Below are 23,192 nucleotides of genomic sequence, written 5' to 3' on the forward strand. Positions count from 1 at the left end.
ACTAATTCTTTCAGGAACCAGCACAGAAGCAATGGGCCGATTGGCCTACTTCTCTTGTGTAAAGATTCTGTGATTGTGTGATGTACAAAGACACTCAGATCCCTCTGGACTGCAGCATTCTACATTTACACAATATTCTGTTTTTCTAGTCTTCCTCATATTTTCTTACATTATATTCCATCTGCTAAATCTATATCCCTTTGCAGACTCGATGCATCCTCGTCACAACTCGCCTTGTTGCCTGTCTTTGTATCATTGGCACATTGCTACATTTGGCTCCAAGACAGTCTGTCGCTCCATCCACGTCCTTAATATAAAAAGTAAATAGTTTAGGGGCAGAAGATTTTTTATTGATATTATTACGGGCCAGGGTTTAGAGAACCCCAAAGTGTATTATGGAGTTCACCTGACCCACAACTTTCAATAGATTTTGGTTATGGGGAGCACAAGGGCCCACTTTACAGGTGTGATGCAACAAAGATCTAAAGTGCTTTTAAAACAAAACAATGTTTATTTTATGACTCCAGTGAACATTTTAGAAACACAGTAAACCAACTATCAACTTAAATATTTCCCCCAACGAATACAGTACTCTATAAGTAACCCTTAATCTTTCCTTACAACATCCATAAGACAAATACCCTCTTTAACAAAGACAGCAGATTTAAATTCACTACTGAGAGCAGTTATAACTTTTAAATTAGCGAGTGATCTGAAGACATTATTTTCATGCAGAGAGAGGTCAAAATGACACCTTGTTTGGCTGGACGCAGCTCCAACTCTGAAAACGAAACTAAACACACACTGTAGCTGCCAGCTCAAAAACAAAGTTAAAAACAGGCAGACAGCCCAGCTCCACCCACACTCTGACATCACTGCAGCTATTTGATAAACACCCATTTATTAAAGGTAAATGACACCTCCCCACAAGAAAATAAAAATAAACCATCAACTTCAAGATGGTTTAATTTTTCACCTTTTCACTATCCTTTGAGAAATATTGACAGTGAATACATGTTTTTGTTTCAACATGCAAACATTTATAATAATATAGGCAAAGCCAGCACCAAGCTCAAAGTCTCCACCTTAATTGTTTAATACTTGCTCTGGTGCTTATTTAATTTCTTCAAAAAATAACCAACAGGCCGCTCTAGCCCTTTGTCGTCGTCTTGTAGAAGCACCGCACCTACACTCACGTCACTCGCATCAGCAGCCCTTTGAATGGTTTGGTATAATTTGGGATGGCTAACACAGGAGCAGTGGTTAACACAGCCGTCAGACCGTCAAATGCCTGTTGACACTCCGCTGTCCACTGGAATTTGTTACGCTTCTTGAGCAAGTCCATCAGTGGAGCGACCACACTGCTACAATTTGGTACAAATTTCCGGTAAAATCCACTCATACCAAGAAACCGCATTATTTCCCGTCGTGTCGAGGGTATTGGGAACTCCCCAATAACTTTTGTTTTCACATCCGTGGGACCATTCGACCCTGTCCGATTGTATGGCCAAGGAAAGTGACTTGGGTTTTTCCAAATTCACTTTTGGCTAGGTTTACCACCAAACCCGCCTCCTGATGTCGATCAAATAACTCCCTCAGATGTTTTAAATGTTCTTTCCATGTCTGGCTGAAAACTACCAGATCATCGATGTACACCGCACAATTGGGTAATCCTGAAACGACTTTGATAGTTAACCGTTGAAATGTGGCTGGGGCGTTTTTCATGCCAAATGGCATAACTTTGAATTGGTATATACCATCTGGAGTCACAAAAGCTAAAATCTCCTTCACCCTTTCAGATAAAGGTACCTGCCAGTAACCTTTCAGTAAATCCAGTAAAAGCAGCTTGTCCCACTTTCTCAATGCAATCCTCCAAGTGTGGGATAGGATAAGAGTCCATTCTTGTAACTGCACTTACCTTTCTATAGTCCACACACAACCATTGGGTACCGTCTGGTTTTGGTACCATCAATTATGCCATTTTAAAGCATACTTTCAATTTCCTTGTTAACCTGTGCCAATTTTAAAGGGTTAAGTCTATATGGATGTTGTTTAATTGGAACAGAATTTCCCACATCTACATCATGTATAGCCATTTTAGTACTTCCCAACTTATCTCCACAAACTTTCCCATGTGATATCAATAACTCTTTCAGGTCAGTTTGTTTTTCTCTGGAAGGTAACTCAGCAATTTATCCCAATTTTTAAGAACATCCTCATTTTCCAATTTAATTTGAGGTATGTCAAATTAAGTCATCCGGATTTGATTCTTCACTTTGAGTTAGAATCATTAAAACCTCCTCCTTTTGCTCTCCTTCCCTTTCAAAGTACCTTTTAAGCATATCCACATGACACACTCGGTGAGTTTTCCTTCTATCTGGTGTTTTTACCACATAATTCACCTCACTTAATTTCCTTTCAATCTGATAAGGTCCACAAAAACTTGCTTTTAAAGGTTCAACTACCACTGGTAACAACACTAAAACTTTATCACCACTGGCAAAACTACAAACCTTTGCTTTCTCGTCCGCTACCCGTTTCATCACATTTTTAAATGTTGTCTAGCCAATTCACCTGCTCTATTTAATCGTTCCCTACAATTTGACACATAATCCAATAATGTAAGTTCCCACTGCTCACTCACCAATTTTTTCTTAATCAATTTAAGTGGTCCTCTTACCTAATGACCAAAAATTAGTTCAAAAGGACTAAATTTGGTTAACTCATTTGGTGCATCCCTAATTGCAACCAGTATGAATGGAATTCCTTTATCCCAATCCCCTGGATAATCTTGACAATAAGCCCTCAACATTGTCTTTAATGTCTGATGCCACCTTTCTAACGCTCCCTGCGATTCTGGATGGTACACAGTTGATTTAAATTGTTTTATTCCTAAACTATCCATAACTTCTTTGAATAACCTTGAGGTAAAATTTGATCCTTGATCCGATTGTATTTCTGTGGGTAGTCCATATCTAGTAAAGAATTTAAGTAACTCCTCCACAATCCTTTTAGCTGTAATATTACGTACTGGAATGGCCTCTGGAAACCTAGCAGACACATCCATTATAGTCAAAAGATATTGATTCCCACTTTTTGTTTTAGGAAACGGTCCTACGCAATCAATTAAGACCCTTGCAAAAGATTCCTCAAATGTTGGAATGGGTATTAAGGGTGCTGGTTTTATCACTGCTTGAGGTTTCCCTATCACTTGACATGTGTGACATGATCGACAAAATGTAACTACATCTTTATGTAGTCCAGGCCAATAAAAATGTTTCTGGATTTTAGCTTGAGTTTTTCTTATTCCCAAATGACCTCCCACTGGTACCTCATGTGCTACTCGCAACATCTCCTTTCTATACCCTACCGGCAATACTACTTGATGAACTTCTGCCCACATTTCATCCGCCTGCATATGGAAAAGTCTCCATTTTCTCATCAGGACATCATTTTTACGGTAATAACATTCCGGTATACACTCAGATTCCTCTTCTGTGTATGCTTTCTGATACATCTGTTTTATTCTTGTATAGGGCATATAACATACAATGCAGAAGGAGACCATTCGGCCCATAGAGTCTGCACCGACCCACTTAAGCCCTCACTGGGTTAGCACGCTGGTTAGCACACTGGGCTAAATCGCTGGCTTTGAAAGCAGACCAAGGCAGGCCAGCAGCACGGTTCAATTCCCGTACCAGCCTCCCCGAACAGGTGCCGGAATGTGGCAACTAGGGGCTTTTCACAGTAACGTCATTGAAGCCTACTCGTGACAATAAGCCATTTTCATTTCATTTTCTACCCCATCCCCGTAACCCAATAGCCCCACCTAACCTTTTTTGGTCATTAAGAGCAATTTATCATGGCCAATCCACCTAGCCTGCATGTCTTTGGACTGTGTGAGGAAACCGGAGCACCCGGAGGAAACCCACACAGACACGGGGAGAACGAGCAGACTCCGCACAGACAGTGACCCTGCGGGAAATCGAACCTGGGACCCTGGCGCTGTGAAGCCACAGTGCTATCCATTTGTGCTACCGTGCTGCCCCATCTTTCTGTTGTAACTCTGCCAATTTTCCTGAACTAAAAATATCCGCCTCATCCTCCACCTGTTCTTGTTCTTTTCCAACCATCTGATCAAAAATCGTTTCTGATAATTGCACTTCAACTTCATCTTCACTCTTTGATTTCTCCTCTTTGCGACCTTGTTACTACACAATCCAGAAAAATCCCAGGATATTTGTTCTTCAACACTTCAGTTGTCTGATTTTCCACTGGCTTATCAACCACAGTAGGCATCACTCCCACCTGTGATCCAGTTATAATATTACCCAAGATATACTGTATTCCTGGACAAGACAGTTTCTCTATTACTCCGACTACCACTTCACCACCCTTCACTGGACTTTTCAACCTTACCTTATATAATGGAACACGACACTTCTCACCCTGAATTCCACATATTACCATTATGTGCCATATTACCAATATTTCTGGCAACATTCTTCCCAAACTACATAACTCCTCATCTCTTACCATTGAAGATTGACTAGCTCCTGTATCTCTTAAAATTCTGACTTCTTTACCTGTTTCTTCTGGTACCCACACAAGTAAATTCTTTAAAGAGATCTGGCACTTTCTTACCAGTCACCTCTTGAACAGGCTGTACAATCGTTTGCACCTCCTTTGCTTCCCTTGGGCTTTCCTTTACCACTCCAACAAATCCCACTGTCTTATCCTGTTTTACCACATCAGCCTTCCCAGTGCTTTTCTTCAACCACCAACACTGTGACTTTACATGGCCTAGTTTATTACAGTGAAAACATCTGAAACTTTTCATTTCTTTTCCATCCTCCTGGATTTCTTTTTTAATCTGAGGTACACTCTCCTTATTATCTCCCATCAGATTACCTTTACCTTTACCACTTGAGTATTTCTCATGTCCCCAGTTTCTATCCCTCACCGGCTGAAACTGATGTCGGAAACCAAGCTTTGATTTATGAACTAATTCATAATAATCTGCCATTCCTGCTGCTAATCTCGCAGTTTTAACCTTCTGTTCTTCCACATGAGTTCTCACTACATCAGGAATTGAATTTTTAAACTCACCTTCTCATACACCCCAGATACCTCCTCTGGTAGTGATGCAAACACACCAGCTTTGTTTGAATCAGTAATACCCACATGTCCGTTGGCCATTTCATTTGTTCAGCTTCCTTCTCAAATCAAAATTGCACCTTGTTTGGCTGAATGCAGCTCCAAATCTGAATATGATACTAAACACACACAGAACATAGAACATTACAGCGCAGTACAGGCCCTTCGGCCCTGAATGTTGCGCCGACCTGTGAAACCCCTCTAAAGCCCATCTACACTATTCCCTTATCGTCCATATGCCTATCCAATGACCATTTGAATGCGTTTAGTGTTGGCGAGTCCACTACTGTTGCAGGCAGGGCATTCCACACCCTTAATACTCTCTGAGTAAAGAACCTGCCTCTGACATCTGTCCTATATCTATCTCCTCTCAATTTAAAGCTATGTCCCCTCGTGCTAGACATCACCATCCGAGGAAAAAGGCTCTCACTGTCCACCCTATCTAATCCTCTGATCATCTTGTATGCCTCAATTAAGTCACCTCTTAACCTTCTTCTCTCTAACGAAAACAGCCTCAAGTCCTTCAGCCTTTCCGCATATGATCTTCCCTCCATACCAGGCAACATCCTGGTAAATCTCCTCTGCACCCTTTCCAATGCTTCCACATCCTTCCTATAATGCGGCGACCAGAACTGCACGCAATACTCCAAATGCGGCCGCACCAGAGTTTTGTACAGCTGCAACATGACCCCATGGCTCCGAAACTCAATCCCTCTACCAATAAAAGCTAACACACCGTACACCTTCTTAACAACCCTCTCAACCTGGGTGGCAACTTTCAGGGATCTATGTACATGGACATCGAGATCTCTCTGCACATCCACACTACCAAGACTCTTCCCATTAGCCCAGTACTCTGTCTTCCTGTTATTCCTTCCAAAATGAATCACCTCACACTTTTTTGCATTAAACTCCATTTGCCATCTCTCAGCCCAGCTCTGCAGCTTATCTATGTCCCTCTGTAATCTGCAACATCCTTCCGCAATGTCCACAACTCCACCGACTTTAGTGTCTTCCGCAAATTTATTCACCCATCCTTCTACGCCCTCCTCCAGGTCATTGAAGCGTCACCGGATGCTTCTCAAGCGAAGACACCTGAAATAACACGGACTGTTCTAAAAACCATGAAACTGTGTTTTATGGGAAATCCTTAGTAAAGTTCCAAAACACCCTTAGTCATAAATATACATTTAATCCATTCAAGGTCAAAGTAAGATCTTATTTAAAATGTGACAAACATAGAATCACATCAAAATATAAAGGAAGTTCTCACCATGTTTGTTTACTGAGTTTTCTTCAATCAGTTCAGAGCGGCAGGTTCTAATGCACCCTAATCACTGTCACCAGAGCTGGAGGTAGGTCCCTGGTCACTGTGATGAGCTTGGTGCACTTCCTCTTCTTGTTGGAGGGTATTGGGTCTCCTGTATGCTGAGGGAGTCCAGCTGAGTGGCCGGAGTCTATTCTGTTGGCGTCACTGGCAGTGGGGTAGCTGACAGGCCGGTGGGATGAGGATCGCCCTGAGAGAAGATCCTAAAAGCCAACAGCTGCTGGTCATCTGCTGTCCTGAGGTCCACTTGTTCCTCCCTCCTCTATAAGGCCATAAGACATAGGAGCCTGATAGTTTCTCATCCCCATTCTCCTGCCTTCTCCCCATAACCCCTGGCCCCCTTATTAATCAAGAGCCTATCTATCTCTACCTTAAAGACACTCAGTGATTTGGCCTCCACAGCCTTCTGCGGCAAAGAGTTCCACAGATTCACCACCCTCTGGCTGAAGAAATTCCTCCTCATCTCTGTTTTAAAGGATCGTCCCTTTAGTCTGAGATGGTGTCCTCTGCTTCTAGTTTTTCCTACAAGTGGAAACATCCTCTCCACGTCCACTCTATCCAGGCCTTGCAGTATCCTGTAAGTTTTAATAAGATCCCCCCTCATCCTTCTAAACTCCAACAAGTACAGAGCCAGAATCCACAAACGTCCCTCATACGATAAGCTCTTCATTCCAGGGATCATTCTTGTGAATCTCCTCTGAACCCTTTCCAAGGCCAGCACATCCTTCCTTAGATACGGGGCCCAAAAGTGCTCACAATACTCCAAATGGGGTCAGACCAGAGCCTTATACAGCCTCAGAAAGGGGTCTTTTTCAGGATGGCAGCCGGTGACTAGTGGTGTACCTCAGGGGTCTGTGCTGGGACCACAACTTTTCACAATATACATTAATGATCTGGAAGAAAGAACTGAAGTACTGTTTGATTTGATTTGATTTATTATTGTCACATGTATTAGTATACAGTGAAAAGTATTGTTTCTTGCATGCTGTACAGACAATGCATACCGTACATAGGGAAGGAAGGAGAGACTGCAGAATATAATGTTACAGTTATAGCAAGGTGTAGAGAAAAGATCAACTTAATATGAGGCAGGTCCATTCAAAAGTCTGATGGCAGTAGGGAAGAAGCTGTTCTTGAGTCGGTCGGTATGTGACCTCAAACTTTGGTATCTTGTTCCTGACGGAAGAATGTGGGAGAGAGTATGTCCGGGGTGCGTGGGGTCCTTAATTATGCTGGCTGCCTTTCTGAGGCAGCGGGAATTATAGATAGAGTCAATGGATGGGAGGCTGGTTTGCGTGATGGACTGGCTACATTCACAACCTTTTGTAGTTTCCTGCGGTCTTGGGCAGAGCAGGCTCCATACCAAGCTGTGATACAACCAGAAAGAATGCTTTCTATGGTGCATCTGTAGAAGTTGGTGAGGGTCGTAGCTGACATGCCAAATTTCCTTAGTCTTCTGAGAAAGTAGAGTCGTTGGTGGGCTTTCTTAACTATAGTGTCGGCATGGGGGGGACCAGGACAGGCTGTTGGTGATCTGGACACCTAAAAACTTGAGGCTCTCGACCCTTTCTACTTCGTTCCCATTGATGTAGACAGGGGCATGTTCTCCACGACACTTCCTGAAGTCAATGACAATCTCCTTAGTTTTGTTGACATTGAGGGAGAGATTATTGTCGTCGCACCAGTTCACCAGATTCTCTATCTCATTCCTGTACTCTGTCTCGTCATTGTTTGAAATCTGACCCATTATGTTGGTGCCATCAGCAAATTTGAAAATCGAGTTGGAGGGGAATTTGGCCACACAGTCATAGGTGTATAAGGAGTATAGTAGGGGGCTGAGGACACAGCCTTGTTGTGCACCGGTGTTGAGGATGATCGTGGAGGAGGTGTTGTTGTCTATCCTTACTGAAGGCACTGTTGCTAAGTTTGCAGATGATATAAAGATCTGTCGTGGGACAGGTAGTATTGAGGAAGCAAGGTGGCTGCAGAAGGATTTGGACAGGCTAGGAGAGTGGGCAATGAAGTGGCTGATAGAATCCAATGTGGCAAAGTGTGAGGTTATGCACTTTTGAAGGAGAAATGGAGGCATGGACTATTTTCGAAATGGGGAAATGCTTAGGAAATCAGAAGCACAAAGGGACTTGGGATACATAGGAAAAAGGCTCTCACTGTCCACCCTATCTAATCTCCTGATCATCTTGTATGCCTCAATTAAGTCACCTCAAAGGGACTTGGGAGTCCTTGTTCATGATTCTCTTAAGGTTAATGTGCAGGTTCAGTTGGCAGTTAAGAAGGCAAATGCGATATTAGCATCCATGTCGAGAGGGCTAGAATACAAGACTAGGGATGTACTTCTGAGGCTGTATAAGGCTCTGGTCAGACCCCATTTGGAGTATTGTGAGCAGTTTTGGGCCCCGTATCTAAGGAAGGATGTGCTGGCCTTGGAAAGGATCCAGAGGAAGTTCACAAGAATGTTCCCTGGAATGAAGAGCTTGTCAAAGTACAAAGAACAATACAGCACAGGAACAGGCCCTGCGGCCCTCCAAGCCTGTGCTGATCACGTGTCGGATCCAGACCAACCCCCTGTATCCTTCTATACCCCGTCTGTTCATGTGCTTATCCAGATAAGTCTGAAAAGTCGCTAACATATCTGCCTCAACCAGCTCCCTTGGCAGTGCATTCCAGGCCATCACCACCCTCTGTGCAAAAAACCTCCCCTCACACATCTCCACTGAACCTTTCCCCCCTCACCTTGAACCTGTGACCCCCTTGTAATTGTCATTTCCGCCCTGGGAAAAAGCCTCCAACTGTTCACCCTATCTATACCCCTCATAATTTTAGAAACTTCTATCAGGTCGCCCCTCAGCCTCCATTTCTCTAGGGAGAACAATCCCAGTTTATTCAATCTCTCCTCATAGCTAATACCCTCCATACCAGGCAACATCCTGGTAAACCGTTTCTGACTCTCTCCAAAGCCTCCTCGTCCTTCTGGTAGTGCGGTGACCGGAGTTGGACACAGTATTCCAAATGTGGCCTAACCAACGTTCTACATAACAAAAATAATTTTGAGCTTTTATACCCGATTCCCCGTCCGATGAAGGTAAGCATGCCATATGCTTTCTTTCTCACCATTCCCACCTGTGCTGCCACTGTTAAGGATCTGTGGACCTGCACGCCCAGGTCTCTCTGTGTGTCTCTGCTCCTGATGGTTCTGCCATTTATTTTATAGCTCCCACCTGAATTGGATCGACCAAAATGCATCGCCTCACATTTGTCCGGGTTAAATTCTATCTGCCATTTCTCTGCCCAATTTTGCAGCCTATCTATATCCTGCTGTATTCTCTGACAATCTTCATCACTATCCGCAACTCCTGCAATCTTAGTATCATCCGCACACTTGCTAATCAGACCCGCTACCTTTTCTTCCAAGTTATTTACATATATTACAAAGAGCAGAGGTCCCAGTATTGATCCCTGCGGAACACCACTAGTTACAGATCTCCATTCGGAAAAACACCCTTCCACTGCTACCCTCTGCCTTCTATGGCCAAGCAATCGGGGGCTGGTTTAGACGCTGGTTACCAGGGGATGGTTTAGCACAGGGCTAAACCGCTGGCTTTTAAAGCAAACCAAGGCAGGCCAGCAGCACGGTTCAATCCCCGAACAGGTGCCGGAATGTGGCGACTAGGGGCTTTTCACAGTAACTTAATTGAAGCCTACTCGTGACAATAAGCGATTTTCATTTTTTTTTCACGTTCTGGATCCATCCAGCTCGTTCACCCCTGACCCCATGTGATCTAATCTTTTGCACCAGCCTGCAATGAGGGACCTTATCAAATGCTTTACTAAAGTCTATGTAGACCAGAGCCACAGCCCTTCCCTCATCAATCATTTTTGTCACCTCCTCATTAAATTAAATTAAATTAGTGAGACATGACCTCCCTCATACAAATCCATGCTGTCTGTCGCTAATAAGACCATTCACTTCCAAATGTGCATAGATTCTATCTCTGAGAACCTTTTCCAACAATTTCCATATCACTGATGTCAAGCTCACTGGCCTATAATTACCCGGATTATCCTTGCAACCCTCCTTAAATAACAGGACAACATTGGCTATCCTCCAATCCTCAGGGATCTCACCTGTGGCCAATGAGGACACAATGATTTCTGTCAGAGGCCCAGCGATTTCATCTCTCGTCTCCCTCAATAATCTGGGATAGATGCCATCTGGCCCTGGGGATTTATCTACCTGTATGATTTTTAACACCGAACACTTCCTCCCTCGTAATAACAACCTGTTCTAAAGTGTTTACACATCCCTCTGAGACATCACCAATAAACATGTCCCTCTCCTCTGTGAATCCTGATGCAAAATACTCATTAAGGACCTCACCTACTTCCTCTGGTTCTACACATAATTTCCCTCCTTTATCCTTGAGTGGACCGACTCTTTCTCGAGCTACCCTCTTGTTCCTAATATACGTATAAAATGCCTTTGGATTCTCCTTAATCCTGCCTGCCAAAGTAAGAAGCCTTACAACACCAGGTTAAAGTCCAACAGGTTTGTTTCAAACACGAGCTTTCGGAGCACTGTTCCTTCCTCAGGCTCCTTCTTCACCTGAGGAAGGAGCTGCGCTCCGAAAGCTCGTGTTTGAAACAAACCTGTTGGGCTTTAACCTGGTGTCAGGCTTCTTACTGTGCTAACCCCAGTCCAACGCCGGCATCTCCACATCCTGCCTGCCAAAGACATTTCATGACCTCTTTTTGCCCTCCTAACTCCCTGCTTGAGCTCTTTTCTACTTTCCTAGTGTTCCTCAAGGGCTTTATCTGTTTTTTGTTGCCTGTACCTCACATCTGCATCTTTTTTTTTGTTGACAATATTCTCAATTTCCCTTTTCATCCTTGGTCCCTGAATCCTGCCTTTCCTGTCCTTCCTTTTTACCGGCACGTGCCTGTCCTGCATTCCCATCAACTGCTCCTTAAAAGACTCCCACATGCCAAATGTGGATTTGCCCTCAAACAGCCTCTCCCAATCAACAGCCTCCAAATCCGGCCTAATCTGGGTGTAATTAGCCTTCCCCCAATTTAGCACCTTAACCCTAGGATAACACTCGTCCTTTTCCATGAATATCCGAAAGCTTCCGGAATTATGGTCACTGTTCGTCGCATGTTCTCCCACTGCAACTTTGATGACCCTCCGGGCTCGTTCCCTCGTACTAGGGTCCAGTGTAGCCCCCGCTCTAGTCGGACTTTCCACATATTGTTCCAAAAACCTTCTTGGACACACTAAACAAATTACTCACCATCCAGAAACGTTAACTCGAACCCCTGCGACTATATATATTGGAACCTAATACAGCTCAAAATCCACTCATAAATAAAGTTAGCAATCAGGGTTATTCACTGTTCTCTGTGCAGAACTTTGGAGAGAGACCCTCTCAGGAACACCCCGTAAACCCTTCTGTCTTGTCAGATTCACATCCTATGGCAAAACTGCCAAAACTACAGACAGACCTGACACCTCCTATTAATTACATCATCTCTATCCCATTAAGATGTCCTCTGACCTGCTTATCTAGGACTCATAAACTATCGACCTCCAGGGAACCTCCAACATCAAACACAATATTCCATTAGCCATCTCGATGTCAACACATACATGGCTTAAATCAATGATTAACACACCTTTATGACCCCTTAATTTCAGTTTTAGACAGACATACCACCTGTTTGTATTTGAACCCAGGGTTTGTAATAACATCACTTCACTAAAATATAACATATAATATATAACAATTTCTAATTCAGCACAATAAGGAGACCAAAACTGCTCACAATACTCCAGGTGTGGTCTCACCAAGGCCCTGTACAGCTGTGGGAAGATATCCTATACTCAAATCCTCTCACAACAGAGGCCAAAATACCATTTGCCTTCCAAACTGCTTGCTGTACTTGCATGCCTGCTTTCAGCGAGGCAGGGGAGAGTGTGAGGGAGGGGAGAGTGCGAGGGAGGGGAGAGTGCGAGGGAGGGGAGAGTGCGAGGGAGGGGAGAGTGAGTGAGGGAGGGGAGAGTGAGGGAGGGGAGAGTGAGTGAGGGAGGGGAGAGTGAGGGAGGGGAGAGTGAGTGAGGGAGGGGAGAGTGAGAGAGGGGAGAGTGAGGGAGGGGAGAGTGAGTGAGGGAGGGGAGAGTGAGTGAGAGAGGGGAGAGTGAGGGAGGGGAGAGTGAGGGAGGGGAGAGTGAGAGAGGGGAGAGTGAGTGAGGGAGGGGAGAGTGAATGAGTGGGAGGTTGAGTGAGGGAGGGGAGAGTGAGCGAGTGAGGGAGGGGAGAGCGAGGGAGGGGAGAGTGCGAGGGAGGGGAGAGTGAGTGAGGGAGGGGAGAGAGAGTGAGGGAGGGGAGAGAGTGAGAGAGGGAGAGGGGAGGGGAGAGGAGGAGGGGAGAGTGTAGGGAGGGGAGAGTGAGTGAGAGAGGGGAGAGTGAGTGAGAGAGGGGAGGAGTGAGGGAGGGGAGAGTGAGTGAGGGAGGGGAGAGGGAGTGAGTGAGGGGAGAGGGAGTGGTGAGAGAGGGGAGAGTGAGGGAGGGGGAGAGGAGGGAGAGTGGAGTGAGGGAGGGGAGAGTGAGTGAGGGAGGGGAGAGTGAATGAGTGGAGAGTGAGTGAGGGAGGGGAGAGTGAGGGAGGGGCGAGTGAGGGAGGGGAGAGCGAGGGAGGGGGGGAGAGTGAGGGAGGTTGAGTGAGTGAGGGAGGGGAGAGTGAGGGAGGGAGGGAGAGTGAGGGGGGGGAGAGTGAGGGAGGGAGGGGGGAGAGTGAGGGAGGGGGGGAGAGTGAGGGAGGGAGGTTGAGTGAGTGAGGGAGCGGAGAGTGAGGGAGGAGGGGAGAGTGAGGGAGGGATGGGAGAGAGAGTGAGGGGGGGAGAGTGAGGGAGGGGAGAATGAGGGAGGGAGGGGAGAGTGAGGGAGGGAGGTTCAGTGAGTGAGGGAGGGGAGAGTGAGAGAGGGGAGAGTGAGTGAGAGAGGGGGGAGGAGGGAGGGAGGTTGAGGAGGGAGGGAGGGGAGAGTGAGTGAGGGAGGGGAGAGTGAGGGAGTGGTGAATGAGGGAGGGAGGGGAGTGTGAGGGAGGGGAGAGTGAGGGAGGGAGAGAGTGAGTGAGGCAGGGGAGAGTGAGTGAGGGAGGTTGAGTGAGTGAGGGAGGGGAGAGTGAGGGAGGGAGGGGAGAGTGAGTGAGGAGAGGGGAGAGTGAGGGAGGGGAGAGTGAGGGAGGGGAGAGGAGTGAGGGAGGGGAGAGTGAGTGAGTGGAGAGTGAGTGAGGGAGGTTGAGTGAGTGAGGGAGGGAGAGTAAGTGAGTGGAGAGTGAGTGAGGGAGGGGAGAGAGAGTGAGGGAGGGGAGAGTGAGGGAGGGGAAGAGTCGAGGGCCCTAGGAGGGAGAGTGAGTGAGAGAGGGGAGGAAGGTGAGGAGGGAAGAGTGAGGGAGGGGAGTGTGAGGGAGGGGAGAGTGAGTGAGTTGAGCAGGGTGAGTGATGAGGGACGGGAGACGTGAGCAAGTGAGGAGGGGAGAGCGAGGGAGGGGAGCGTGAGAAGTGAGGGAGGGAGTGAGAGTGCGGAGTTGAGTGAGTGAGGGAGGGGAGAGTGAGGGAGGGGAGAGTGAGTGAGGGAGTGTGAGGAGTGAGGAGGAGGGACGAGTGAAGGGAGGGAGGGAGAGTGAGGAGGCGAGGTTGAGTGAATTTTGATGGGAGGGGAGAGTGAGGGATGGAGGGGAGAGTGAGGGAGGGATGGGAGAGAGAGTGAGGGAGGGGAGAGTGAGGGAGGGGAGAATGAGGGAGGGAGGGGAGAGTGAGGGAGGGAGGTTCAGTGAGTGAGGGAGGGGAGAGTGAGAGAGGGGAGAGTGAGTGAGAGAGGGGGGAGTGAGGGAGGGAGGTTGAGTGAGGGAGGGAGGGGAGAGTGAGGGAGGGGAGAGTGAGGGAGTGGAGAATGAGGGAGGGAGGGGAGTGTGAGGGAGGGGAGAGTGAGGGAGGGGAGAGTGAGTGAGGGAGGGGAGAGTGAGTGAGGGAGGGGAGAGTGAGGGAGGGAGGGGAGAGTGAGTGAGAGAGGGGAGAGTGAGGGGGGGAGAGTGAGGGAGGGGAGAGTGAGTGAGGGAGGGGAGAGTGAGGGAGGGAGAGTGAGTGAGGGAGGGGAGAGAGAGTGAGGGAGGTGAGAGTGAGGGTGGTTGAGTGAGTGAGGGAGGGGAGAGTGTGGGAGGTTGAGTGAGTGAGGGAGGGGAGAGAGAGTGAGGGAGGTGAGAGTGAGGGTGGTTGAGTGAGTGAGGGAGGGCAGCAGTCACGGTAAAAGTGAGTTATAATAGGGAAGGTTTGCGTTGAGGAGGAGGGAGATGGGGTGAGCTGTTTGCTCCGAATGTGTTGCTTCTGGCCGAAGCTTTTTTGGAGCAACACGGAGAAGAATATTTTGTGAAACGGCTGAGTCGACACTTCTGGCTGAAACCTAAAGAAAACTTTCCCTCTGCAGCATGTTAATCAATTAAACTATTAGGAAGCTGACGCAGGGAAAATCAATGAAGAAATGGAAGTGATCCAGATGGTGCAGGAGGAACACAGTGAAAGGTTAAACAGACTACCTGAGACTGACTGTTTCACTAACATCACTGACAATACTGACAGAAACCTCGGCACATCCTACAGGGCAAATGCCCTCACCTAGAGAGAACTCTTAAACAGACACAGAGAGACACGAACAGACAGACACAGACAGTCACAGAGAGCCAGACACAGACAGACACAGAGAGACAGACACAGACAGTCACAGAGAGCCAGACACAGACAGACACAGAAACACAAACACAGACAGTCACAGAGAGACAGACACAGACACACAGACAGTCACAGAGAGACAGACACAGACAGACACAGACACACAAACACAGAGAGTCACAGAGAGACAGACACAGACAGACACAGAAACACAAACACAGAGAGTCACAGAGAGATAGACACAGACAGACACAGACACACAAACACAGAGAGTCACAGAGAGACAGACACAGACATGCACAGACACACAAACACAGAGAGTCACAGAGAGACAGACACAGACAGACACAGAAACACAAACACAGAGAGTCACAGAGAGACAGACACAGACAGGCACAGACACACAAACACAGACAGTCACAGAGAGACAGACACAGACAGACACAGAAACACAAACACAGAGAGTCACAGAGAGACAGACACAGACAGACACAGACAGTCACAGAGAGACAGACACAGACAGACACAGAAACACAAACACAGACAGTCACAGACAGACAGACACAGACAGACACAGAAACACAAACACAGAGAGTCACAGAGAGACAGACACAGACAGGCACAGACACACAAACACAGACAGTCACAGAGAGACAGACACAGACACACAGACACAGACAGTCACAGAGAGACAGACACAGACAGACACACAAACACAGACACACACACAGACAGACAGAGGCAGACACAGGCAGACAGACAGACTGTCACAGACAGAAACAGACACACAAGCCTTTGACAAGGTGCCACACAAAAGGTTGCTGCATAAGATAAAGATGCATGGCATTAAGGGTAAAGTAGTAGCATGGATAGAGGACTGGTTAATTAATAGAAAGCAAAGAGTGGGGATTAATGGGTGTTTCTCTGGTTGGCAATCAGTAGCTAGTGGTGTCCCTCAGGGATCCGTGTTGGGCCCACAATTGTTCACAATTTACATAGATGATTTGGAGTTGGGGACCAAGGGCAATGTGTCCAAGTTTGCAGATGACACTAAGATGAGTGGTAAAGGGAAAAGTGCAGAGGATACTGGAATTCTGCAGAGGGATTTGGATAGGTTAAGTGAATGGGCTCGGGTCTGGCAGATGGAATACAATGTTGACAAATGTGAGGTTATCCATTTTGGTAGGAATAACAGCAAACGGGATTATTATTCAAATGATAAAATATTAAAGCATGCCGCTGTGCAGAGAGACCTGGGTGTGCTAGTGCATGAGTCACAGAAAGTTGGTTTATAGGTGCAACAGGTGATTAAGAAGGCAAATGGAATTTTGTCCTTCATAGAACATAGAACATAGAACATTACAGCGCAGTACGAGCCCTTCGGCCCTCGATGTTGCGCCGACCTGTGAAACCATCTGAAGCCTATCTGACCTACACTATTCCATTTTCATCCATATTTCTATCCAGTGACCACTTAAATGCCCTTAAAGTTGTCGAGTCTACTACTGTTGCAGGCAGGGCGTTCCACACCCCTACTACTCTCTGAGTAAAGAAACTGCCTCTGACATCTGTCCTATATCTACCACCCCTCAATTTAAAGCTATGTCCCCTCGTGTTGGTCTTCACCATCCGAGGAAAGAGACTCTCACTGTCCACCCTATCTAACCCTCTGACTATCTTATATGTCTCTATTAAGTCACCTCTCAGCCTTCTCCTCTCTAACGAAAACAACCTCAAGTCCCTGAGCCTTTCCTCGTAAGACCTTCCCTCCATACCAGGCAACATTCTAGTAAATCTCCTCTGAACCCTTTCCAAAGCTTCCACATCCTTCCAATAATGTGGTGACCAGAACTGCACGCAGTACTCCAGGTGCGGCCGCACCAGAGTTATGTACAGCTGCAGCATGACCTTGTGGTTCTGAAACTCAATCCCCCTGCTTATAAAGGCTAGCACACCATATGCCTTCTTAACAGCCCTATTAACCTGGGTGGCAACTTTCACGGATTTATGTACCTGGATGCCGAGATCTCTCTGTTCATCTACACTACCAAGAATCTTGCCATTAGCCCAGTACTCTGCATTCCTGTTACTCCTTCCAAAGTGAACCACCTCACACTTTTCTGCATTAAACTCCATCTGCCACCTCTCAGCCCAGCTCTGCAGCTTATCTATGTCCCTCTGTATCCTATAACATCCTTCAGCACTATCCACAATTCCACCGACCTTTGTGTCATCTGCAAATTTACTAACCCATCCTTCTACACCCTCTTCCAGGTCATTTATAAAAATGACAAACAGTAGTGGCCCCAAAACAGATCCTTGCAGTACACCACTAGTAACTGAACTCCAGGATGAACATTTGCCATCAACCACCACCTTCTGTCTTCTTTCAGCTAGCCAATTGCTGATCCAAACTGCTAAATCACCTTCAATCCCATACTTCCTTATTTTCTGCAATAGCCTAGCGTGGGGAACCTTACCAAACGCCTTACTGAAATCCATATACACCACATCAACTGCTTTACCCTCATTCCACCTGCTTGGTCACCTTCTCAAAAAACTCAATAAGGTTTGTGAGGCATGACCTCCCCTTCACAAAACCGTGTTGACTATCGCTAATCAACTTGTTCTTTTCAAGATGATTATAAACCCCATCTCTTATAATCTTTTCCAACATTTTACCCACAACCGCAGTGAGGCTCACAGGTCTATAATTACCAGAGTTGTCTCTACTCCCCTTCTTGAACAAGGGGACAACATTTGCTATCCTCCAGTCTTCCGGCACTATTCCTGTTGACAAAGACGACATAAAGATCAAGGACAAAGGCTCAGCAATCTCCTCCCTGGCTTCCCAGAGTATCCTAGGATAAATCCCATCTGGCCCAGGGGACTTACCTATTTTTACACTTTCCAAACTTGCTAACACCTCCTCCTTGTGAACCTCAATTCCATCTAGCCTGGTCGACTGAATCTGAGTATTCTCGACAACATTGTCTTTCTCCAGTGTAAACACTGACGAAAAATATCCATTTAATGTTTCCCCATCTCCTCTGATTCCACACGCAACTTTCCACTACTATCCTTGATTGGCCCTAATCTTACTCCAGTCATTCTTTTGTTCCTGATATACCTATAGAAAGCCTTAGGGTTTTCCTTGATCCTATCCGCCAACAACTTTTTGTGTCCTCTCCTCGCTCTTCTTAACTCTCCCTTTAGGTCCTTCCTGGCTAACTTGTAACTCTCAAGTGCCCTAACTGAGCCTTCATGTCTCATCCTAACATAAGCCTTCTTCTTCCTCTTGACAAGTGCTTCAACTTCCTTAGTAAACCACGGTTCCCTTGCTCGACAACTTCCTCCCTGCCTGACAGGTACATACTTATCAAGGACACGCAGTAGCTGTTCCTTGAAAAAGCTCCACATTTCGATTGTACCCATCCCCTGCAGTTTCCTTCCCCATCCTATACATCCTAAACCTTGCCGAATAGCATCATAATTGCCTTTCCCCCAGCTATAATTCTTGCCTTGCGGTATATACCTATCCCTGCCCATTGCTAAAGTAAACATAACCGAATTGTGATCACTATCACCAAAGTGCTCACCTACATCTAAATCTAACACCTGGCCGAGGTTCATTACCCAGTACCAAATCCAATGTGGCCTCGCCCCTTGTTGGCCTGTCTACATACTGTGTCAGAAAACCCTCCTGCACACACTGCACAAAAACTGACCTATCTATAGTACTCGAACTATAGTATTTCCAGTCAATATTTGGAAAGTTAACGTCCCCCATAACAACTACCCTGCTACTCTCGCTCCTGTCAAGAATCATCTTTGCAATCCTTTCCTCTACATCTCTGGAACTATTCGGAGGTCTATAGACAACTCCCAACAGGGTGACCTCTCCTCTCCTGTTCCTAACCTCGGCCCATACTACCTCAGCAGACGAGTCCTCAAACGTCCTTTCTACCGCCGTAATACTTTCCTTGATTAACAATGCCACACCCCCCCCCCCTCTTTTACCATCTTCTCTGTTCTTACAGAAACATCTAAATCCTGGAACCTGCAACAACCATTCCTGTCCCTGCTCTACCCATGTCTCCGAAATCGCCACAACATTGAGATCCCAGGTACCAACCCATGCTGCAAGCTCACCCACCTTATTCCGGATGCTCCTGGCGTTTAAGTAGACACACTTCAAACCAGCGTCTTGCTTGCCGGTGCCCTCTTTCGAACTTTTAATCCTATCCCTGACCTCACTACTCTCAACATCCTGTACACTGGGACTACAATTTAGGTTCCCATCCCCCTGCTGAATTAGTTTAAACCCCCCCGAAGAGCACTAGCAAATCTCCCCCCCAGGATATTGGTACCCCTCTGGTTCAGGTGAAGACCATCCTGTTTGTAGAGGTCCCACCTACCCCAGAATGAGCCCCGATTATCCAGGAAACCAAAACCCTCCCTCCTGCACCATCCCTGTAGAGGGATGGAGTTTAAGACTAGGGAGGTTATGCTGCAATTGTATAAGGTATTAGTGAGGCCACACCTGGAGTATTGTGTTCAGTTTTGGTCTCCTTACTTGAGAAAGGACGTACTGGCGCTGGAGGGTTTGCAGAGGAGATTCACTAGGTTAATCCCAGAGCTGAAGGGGTTGGATTACGAGGAGAGGTTGAGTAGACTGGGATTGTACTTGTTGGAATTTAGAAGGATGAGGGGGGATCTTATAGAAACATTTAAAATTATGAAGGGAATAGATAGGATAGATGCGGGCAGGTTGTTTCCACTGGCGGGTGACAGCAGAACTAGGGGGCATAGCCTCAAAATAAGGGGAAGTAGATTTAGGACTGAGTTTAGGAGGAACTTCTTCACCCAAAGGGTTGTGAATCTATGGAATTCCTTGCCCAGTGAAGCAGTTGAGGCTCCTTCATTACATGTTTTTAAGGTAAAGATAGATAGTTTTTTGAAGAATAAAGGGATTAAGGGTTATGGTGTTCGGGCCGGAAAGTGGAGCTGAGTCCACAAAAGATCAGCCATGATCTCATTGAATGGCGGAGCAGGCTCGAGGGGCCAGAAGGCCTACTCCTGCTCCTAGTTCTTATGTTCTTATGTTCTTATGTTCACACAAACACAGACAGACACACTCAGAAACACAGACAGACAGGCAGACACAGACAGACATAGATACACAGACACACAAACACAGACAGACACAGAGACAGACACAAAGAGACAGACAGGGAGTCAGGGACACACAGACAGACAGACACAATCACAGAGAGACAGACACAGAGAGACACAGACACAGACAGAAACAGACACAGACAAACACAGACTGCCACACACACAGACACAGAGATACAGACACAGACAGACAAATAGACACAAAGAGATAGACACAGACACAAACTCACAGAGAAGGTCAATTTTGTTGATATTGGACAGGAACTTTGAAAAGTAGTTTGGGGAAGTCTGTTGGCAGCAAAGAGACGGCTGGTAGTGGGAGGCTTTCAAAGTGTGTTAACCAGGGTTCAGGGTAAGCACATTCCTCTGAGAGTGATGGGCAAAGCTGGGAGAAGTAGGGAACCCTGGATGACTCGGGATATTGAGGCCTTGGTCAAAAGGAAGGAGGCATATGGCATGTATCGGCAGCTGGGATCAAGTGGATCCCTTGAAGAATATAGGGCTTGTCGGAGTAGAGTTAAGAGAGAAATCAGGACGGCAAAAAAGGGACATGAGATTGTCTTGGTAGAGAAGGCAAAGGAAACTCCAAAGAGCTTTTACAGATACACAAAGAGCAAAAGAGTGATTAGAGAAAGGGTACGGCCTCTGAACAGTCTACAAGGTCAGCTGTGTGCGCATTCACAAGGGATGGGTGAGATCAAAAATGAACATTTCTCATCAGTATTTACTGTTTGAAAAGCATGGATGGTAGAGAACTTGGGGAAATAAATAGTGATGTCTTGAGGAATGTACATATTACAGAGAAGGAGGTGCTGGAGGTATTAAAGCACATCAAGATAGGTTTAGCACAGTGGGCTAAACAGCTGGCTTGTAATGCAGAACAAGGCCAGCAGCGCGGTTCAATTCCCGTACCGGCCTCCCCGAACAGGCACCGGAATGTGGCGACTAGGGGCTTTTCATTGAAGTAATGTTATTGAAGCCTACTCGTGACAATAAGCGATTATTATTATTATTAAATCCCCAGGACCTGATGAAATGGATCCCAGGATGTTGTAGGAGGCTGGGGAGGAAATTGCTGGCCCTCTAGGTCAGATATTTGAATCAACGACAGCCACAGATGAGGTTCCTGAAGATTGGTTAGAGAGCAAATGTTATGCCCTTGTTTAAGAAGGGCGCAGGGATAAGGCTGGGAGCTACAGACCGGTTAGCCTAACGTCTGTGGTGGGTAAGTTGTTAGAAGGTATTGGGAGAGACAGGATCTACAGGCATTTAGAGAGGCAAGGACTCGACAGCTCCTACAGCGAAGCCAATTTTGAATCCGCCTTATCAGGTTCCCCCGTTTCCCATGTGCATTTGCCTTCTTTATGTCTCCCATGTGGGAACTTGTCAAAGACTTTGCTGAAATCCCACAGCGCCCTGGGACACAATTCATCTGCACATTTCCCCACTTTTAAACCCACCAATACCTCCAATACTTTCTTACTCCCTCCCTACGACAATTTGCTCAATAACCTCATAGTCACTCTCCCCAGTTCTATAGAATCATAGAAAAGTGACAGCACAGAAGGAGGCCATTCGGCCCATCTTGTCCATGCCAGCCCGGGTGCTCTTTCTCATCCCATCTTCTGGTCCACAGCCCTGTAGGTAAGATCCAGGTGCAGATCCAGGTACCTTTAAAAAGAGTTTAGGGTCTCTGCATCCACCACCAACTCGAGCAGCGAATTCCAGACTCCCACTACCCTCTGTGTAAAAACGTTCTTCCTGATGTCCCCTGCTTCTAGAATTCTCTGCCAGGGGAAACAATTTGATCCTGTCCACCCGATCTCTTCCCCTCATCATTCTGTTCACCTCAATTCAGTCACCCCTCAGCCTTCTTTGTTCCAAGGCAAATAACCCCAACCTCTCCAATCTCTCCTCGTAGCCACACTTATCCAGCCCTGGCAACATTCTTGTAAATCTCCTCCGCCGTCTCTCCAGATCAATAACCTCCTTCCTGTAATGTGGTGACCAGAACAGCCCACAATACTCCAGCTGTGGCCTCACCAGTGTTTTATACAATTCCAACATTATATCCTTACCTTTATTTTCTGTAGCTCTGCCAATGAAGGAGAGCATTCCAGATGCTTTCTTAACAACCTTGTCTACTTGAACTGCTGGCTTGAGGGACCTGTGTACCTGTCACCAAGATCTCTCACTTCACCTTCCCCTCTCAGTATATTCCCATTTATTGTGTATTCCCGATAACTGTTCAACCCTTCCCAATGCTGACCTCACACTTCTCTGTGTTAAATTCCATCTGCCACTTTATCACCCACTCCACCAATCCTTCTATATCATTCTGGAGATTGTAGCTATCCTCTACACTGTCCACCACTCGGCCAATCTTTGTGTCATCTGCAAATTTCCCAAGCATGCTCCCCATGTTCACGTCCAAATCGTTAAGACAACACAAACAGTCAGGGTCCAGCGACCGATGGGTTCCCAGGGTTTCTGATTGGGGAATACCCGTATTGTCTTCTTTGGCACACAGTCCTCGACACACTTACTGCTGAAGTCTGTGACGGTGGTTGCGTACTCGTCCAGGTTAGCTGCTGCGGCCTTGAATATGGAGCAATCCACAGGACCGTTTGTTCCCTCGTAGGTTCCATTACATACTGTTCCAAGAAACTATCGCGGATACATTCTATAAACTCCTCCTCAAGGCTGCCTTGACCGACCTGGTTAAACCAATCGACATGTAGATTAAAATCCCCCATGCTGGACATTGAAAACAGCGCGAGAGGAGAGACA

This window comes from Scyliorhinus canicula, chromosome 2 (assembly GCF_902713615.1).
Source record: "Scyliorhinus canicula chromosome 2, sScyCan1.1, whole genome shotgun sequence".
Classification (NCBI taxonomy): Eukaryota; Metazoa; Chordata; class Chondrichthyes; order Carcharhiniformes; family Scyliorhinidae; genus Scyliorhinus; species Scyliorhinus canicula.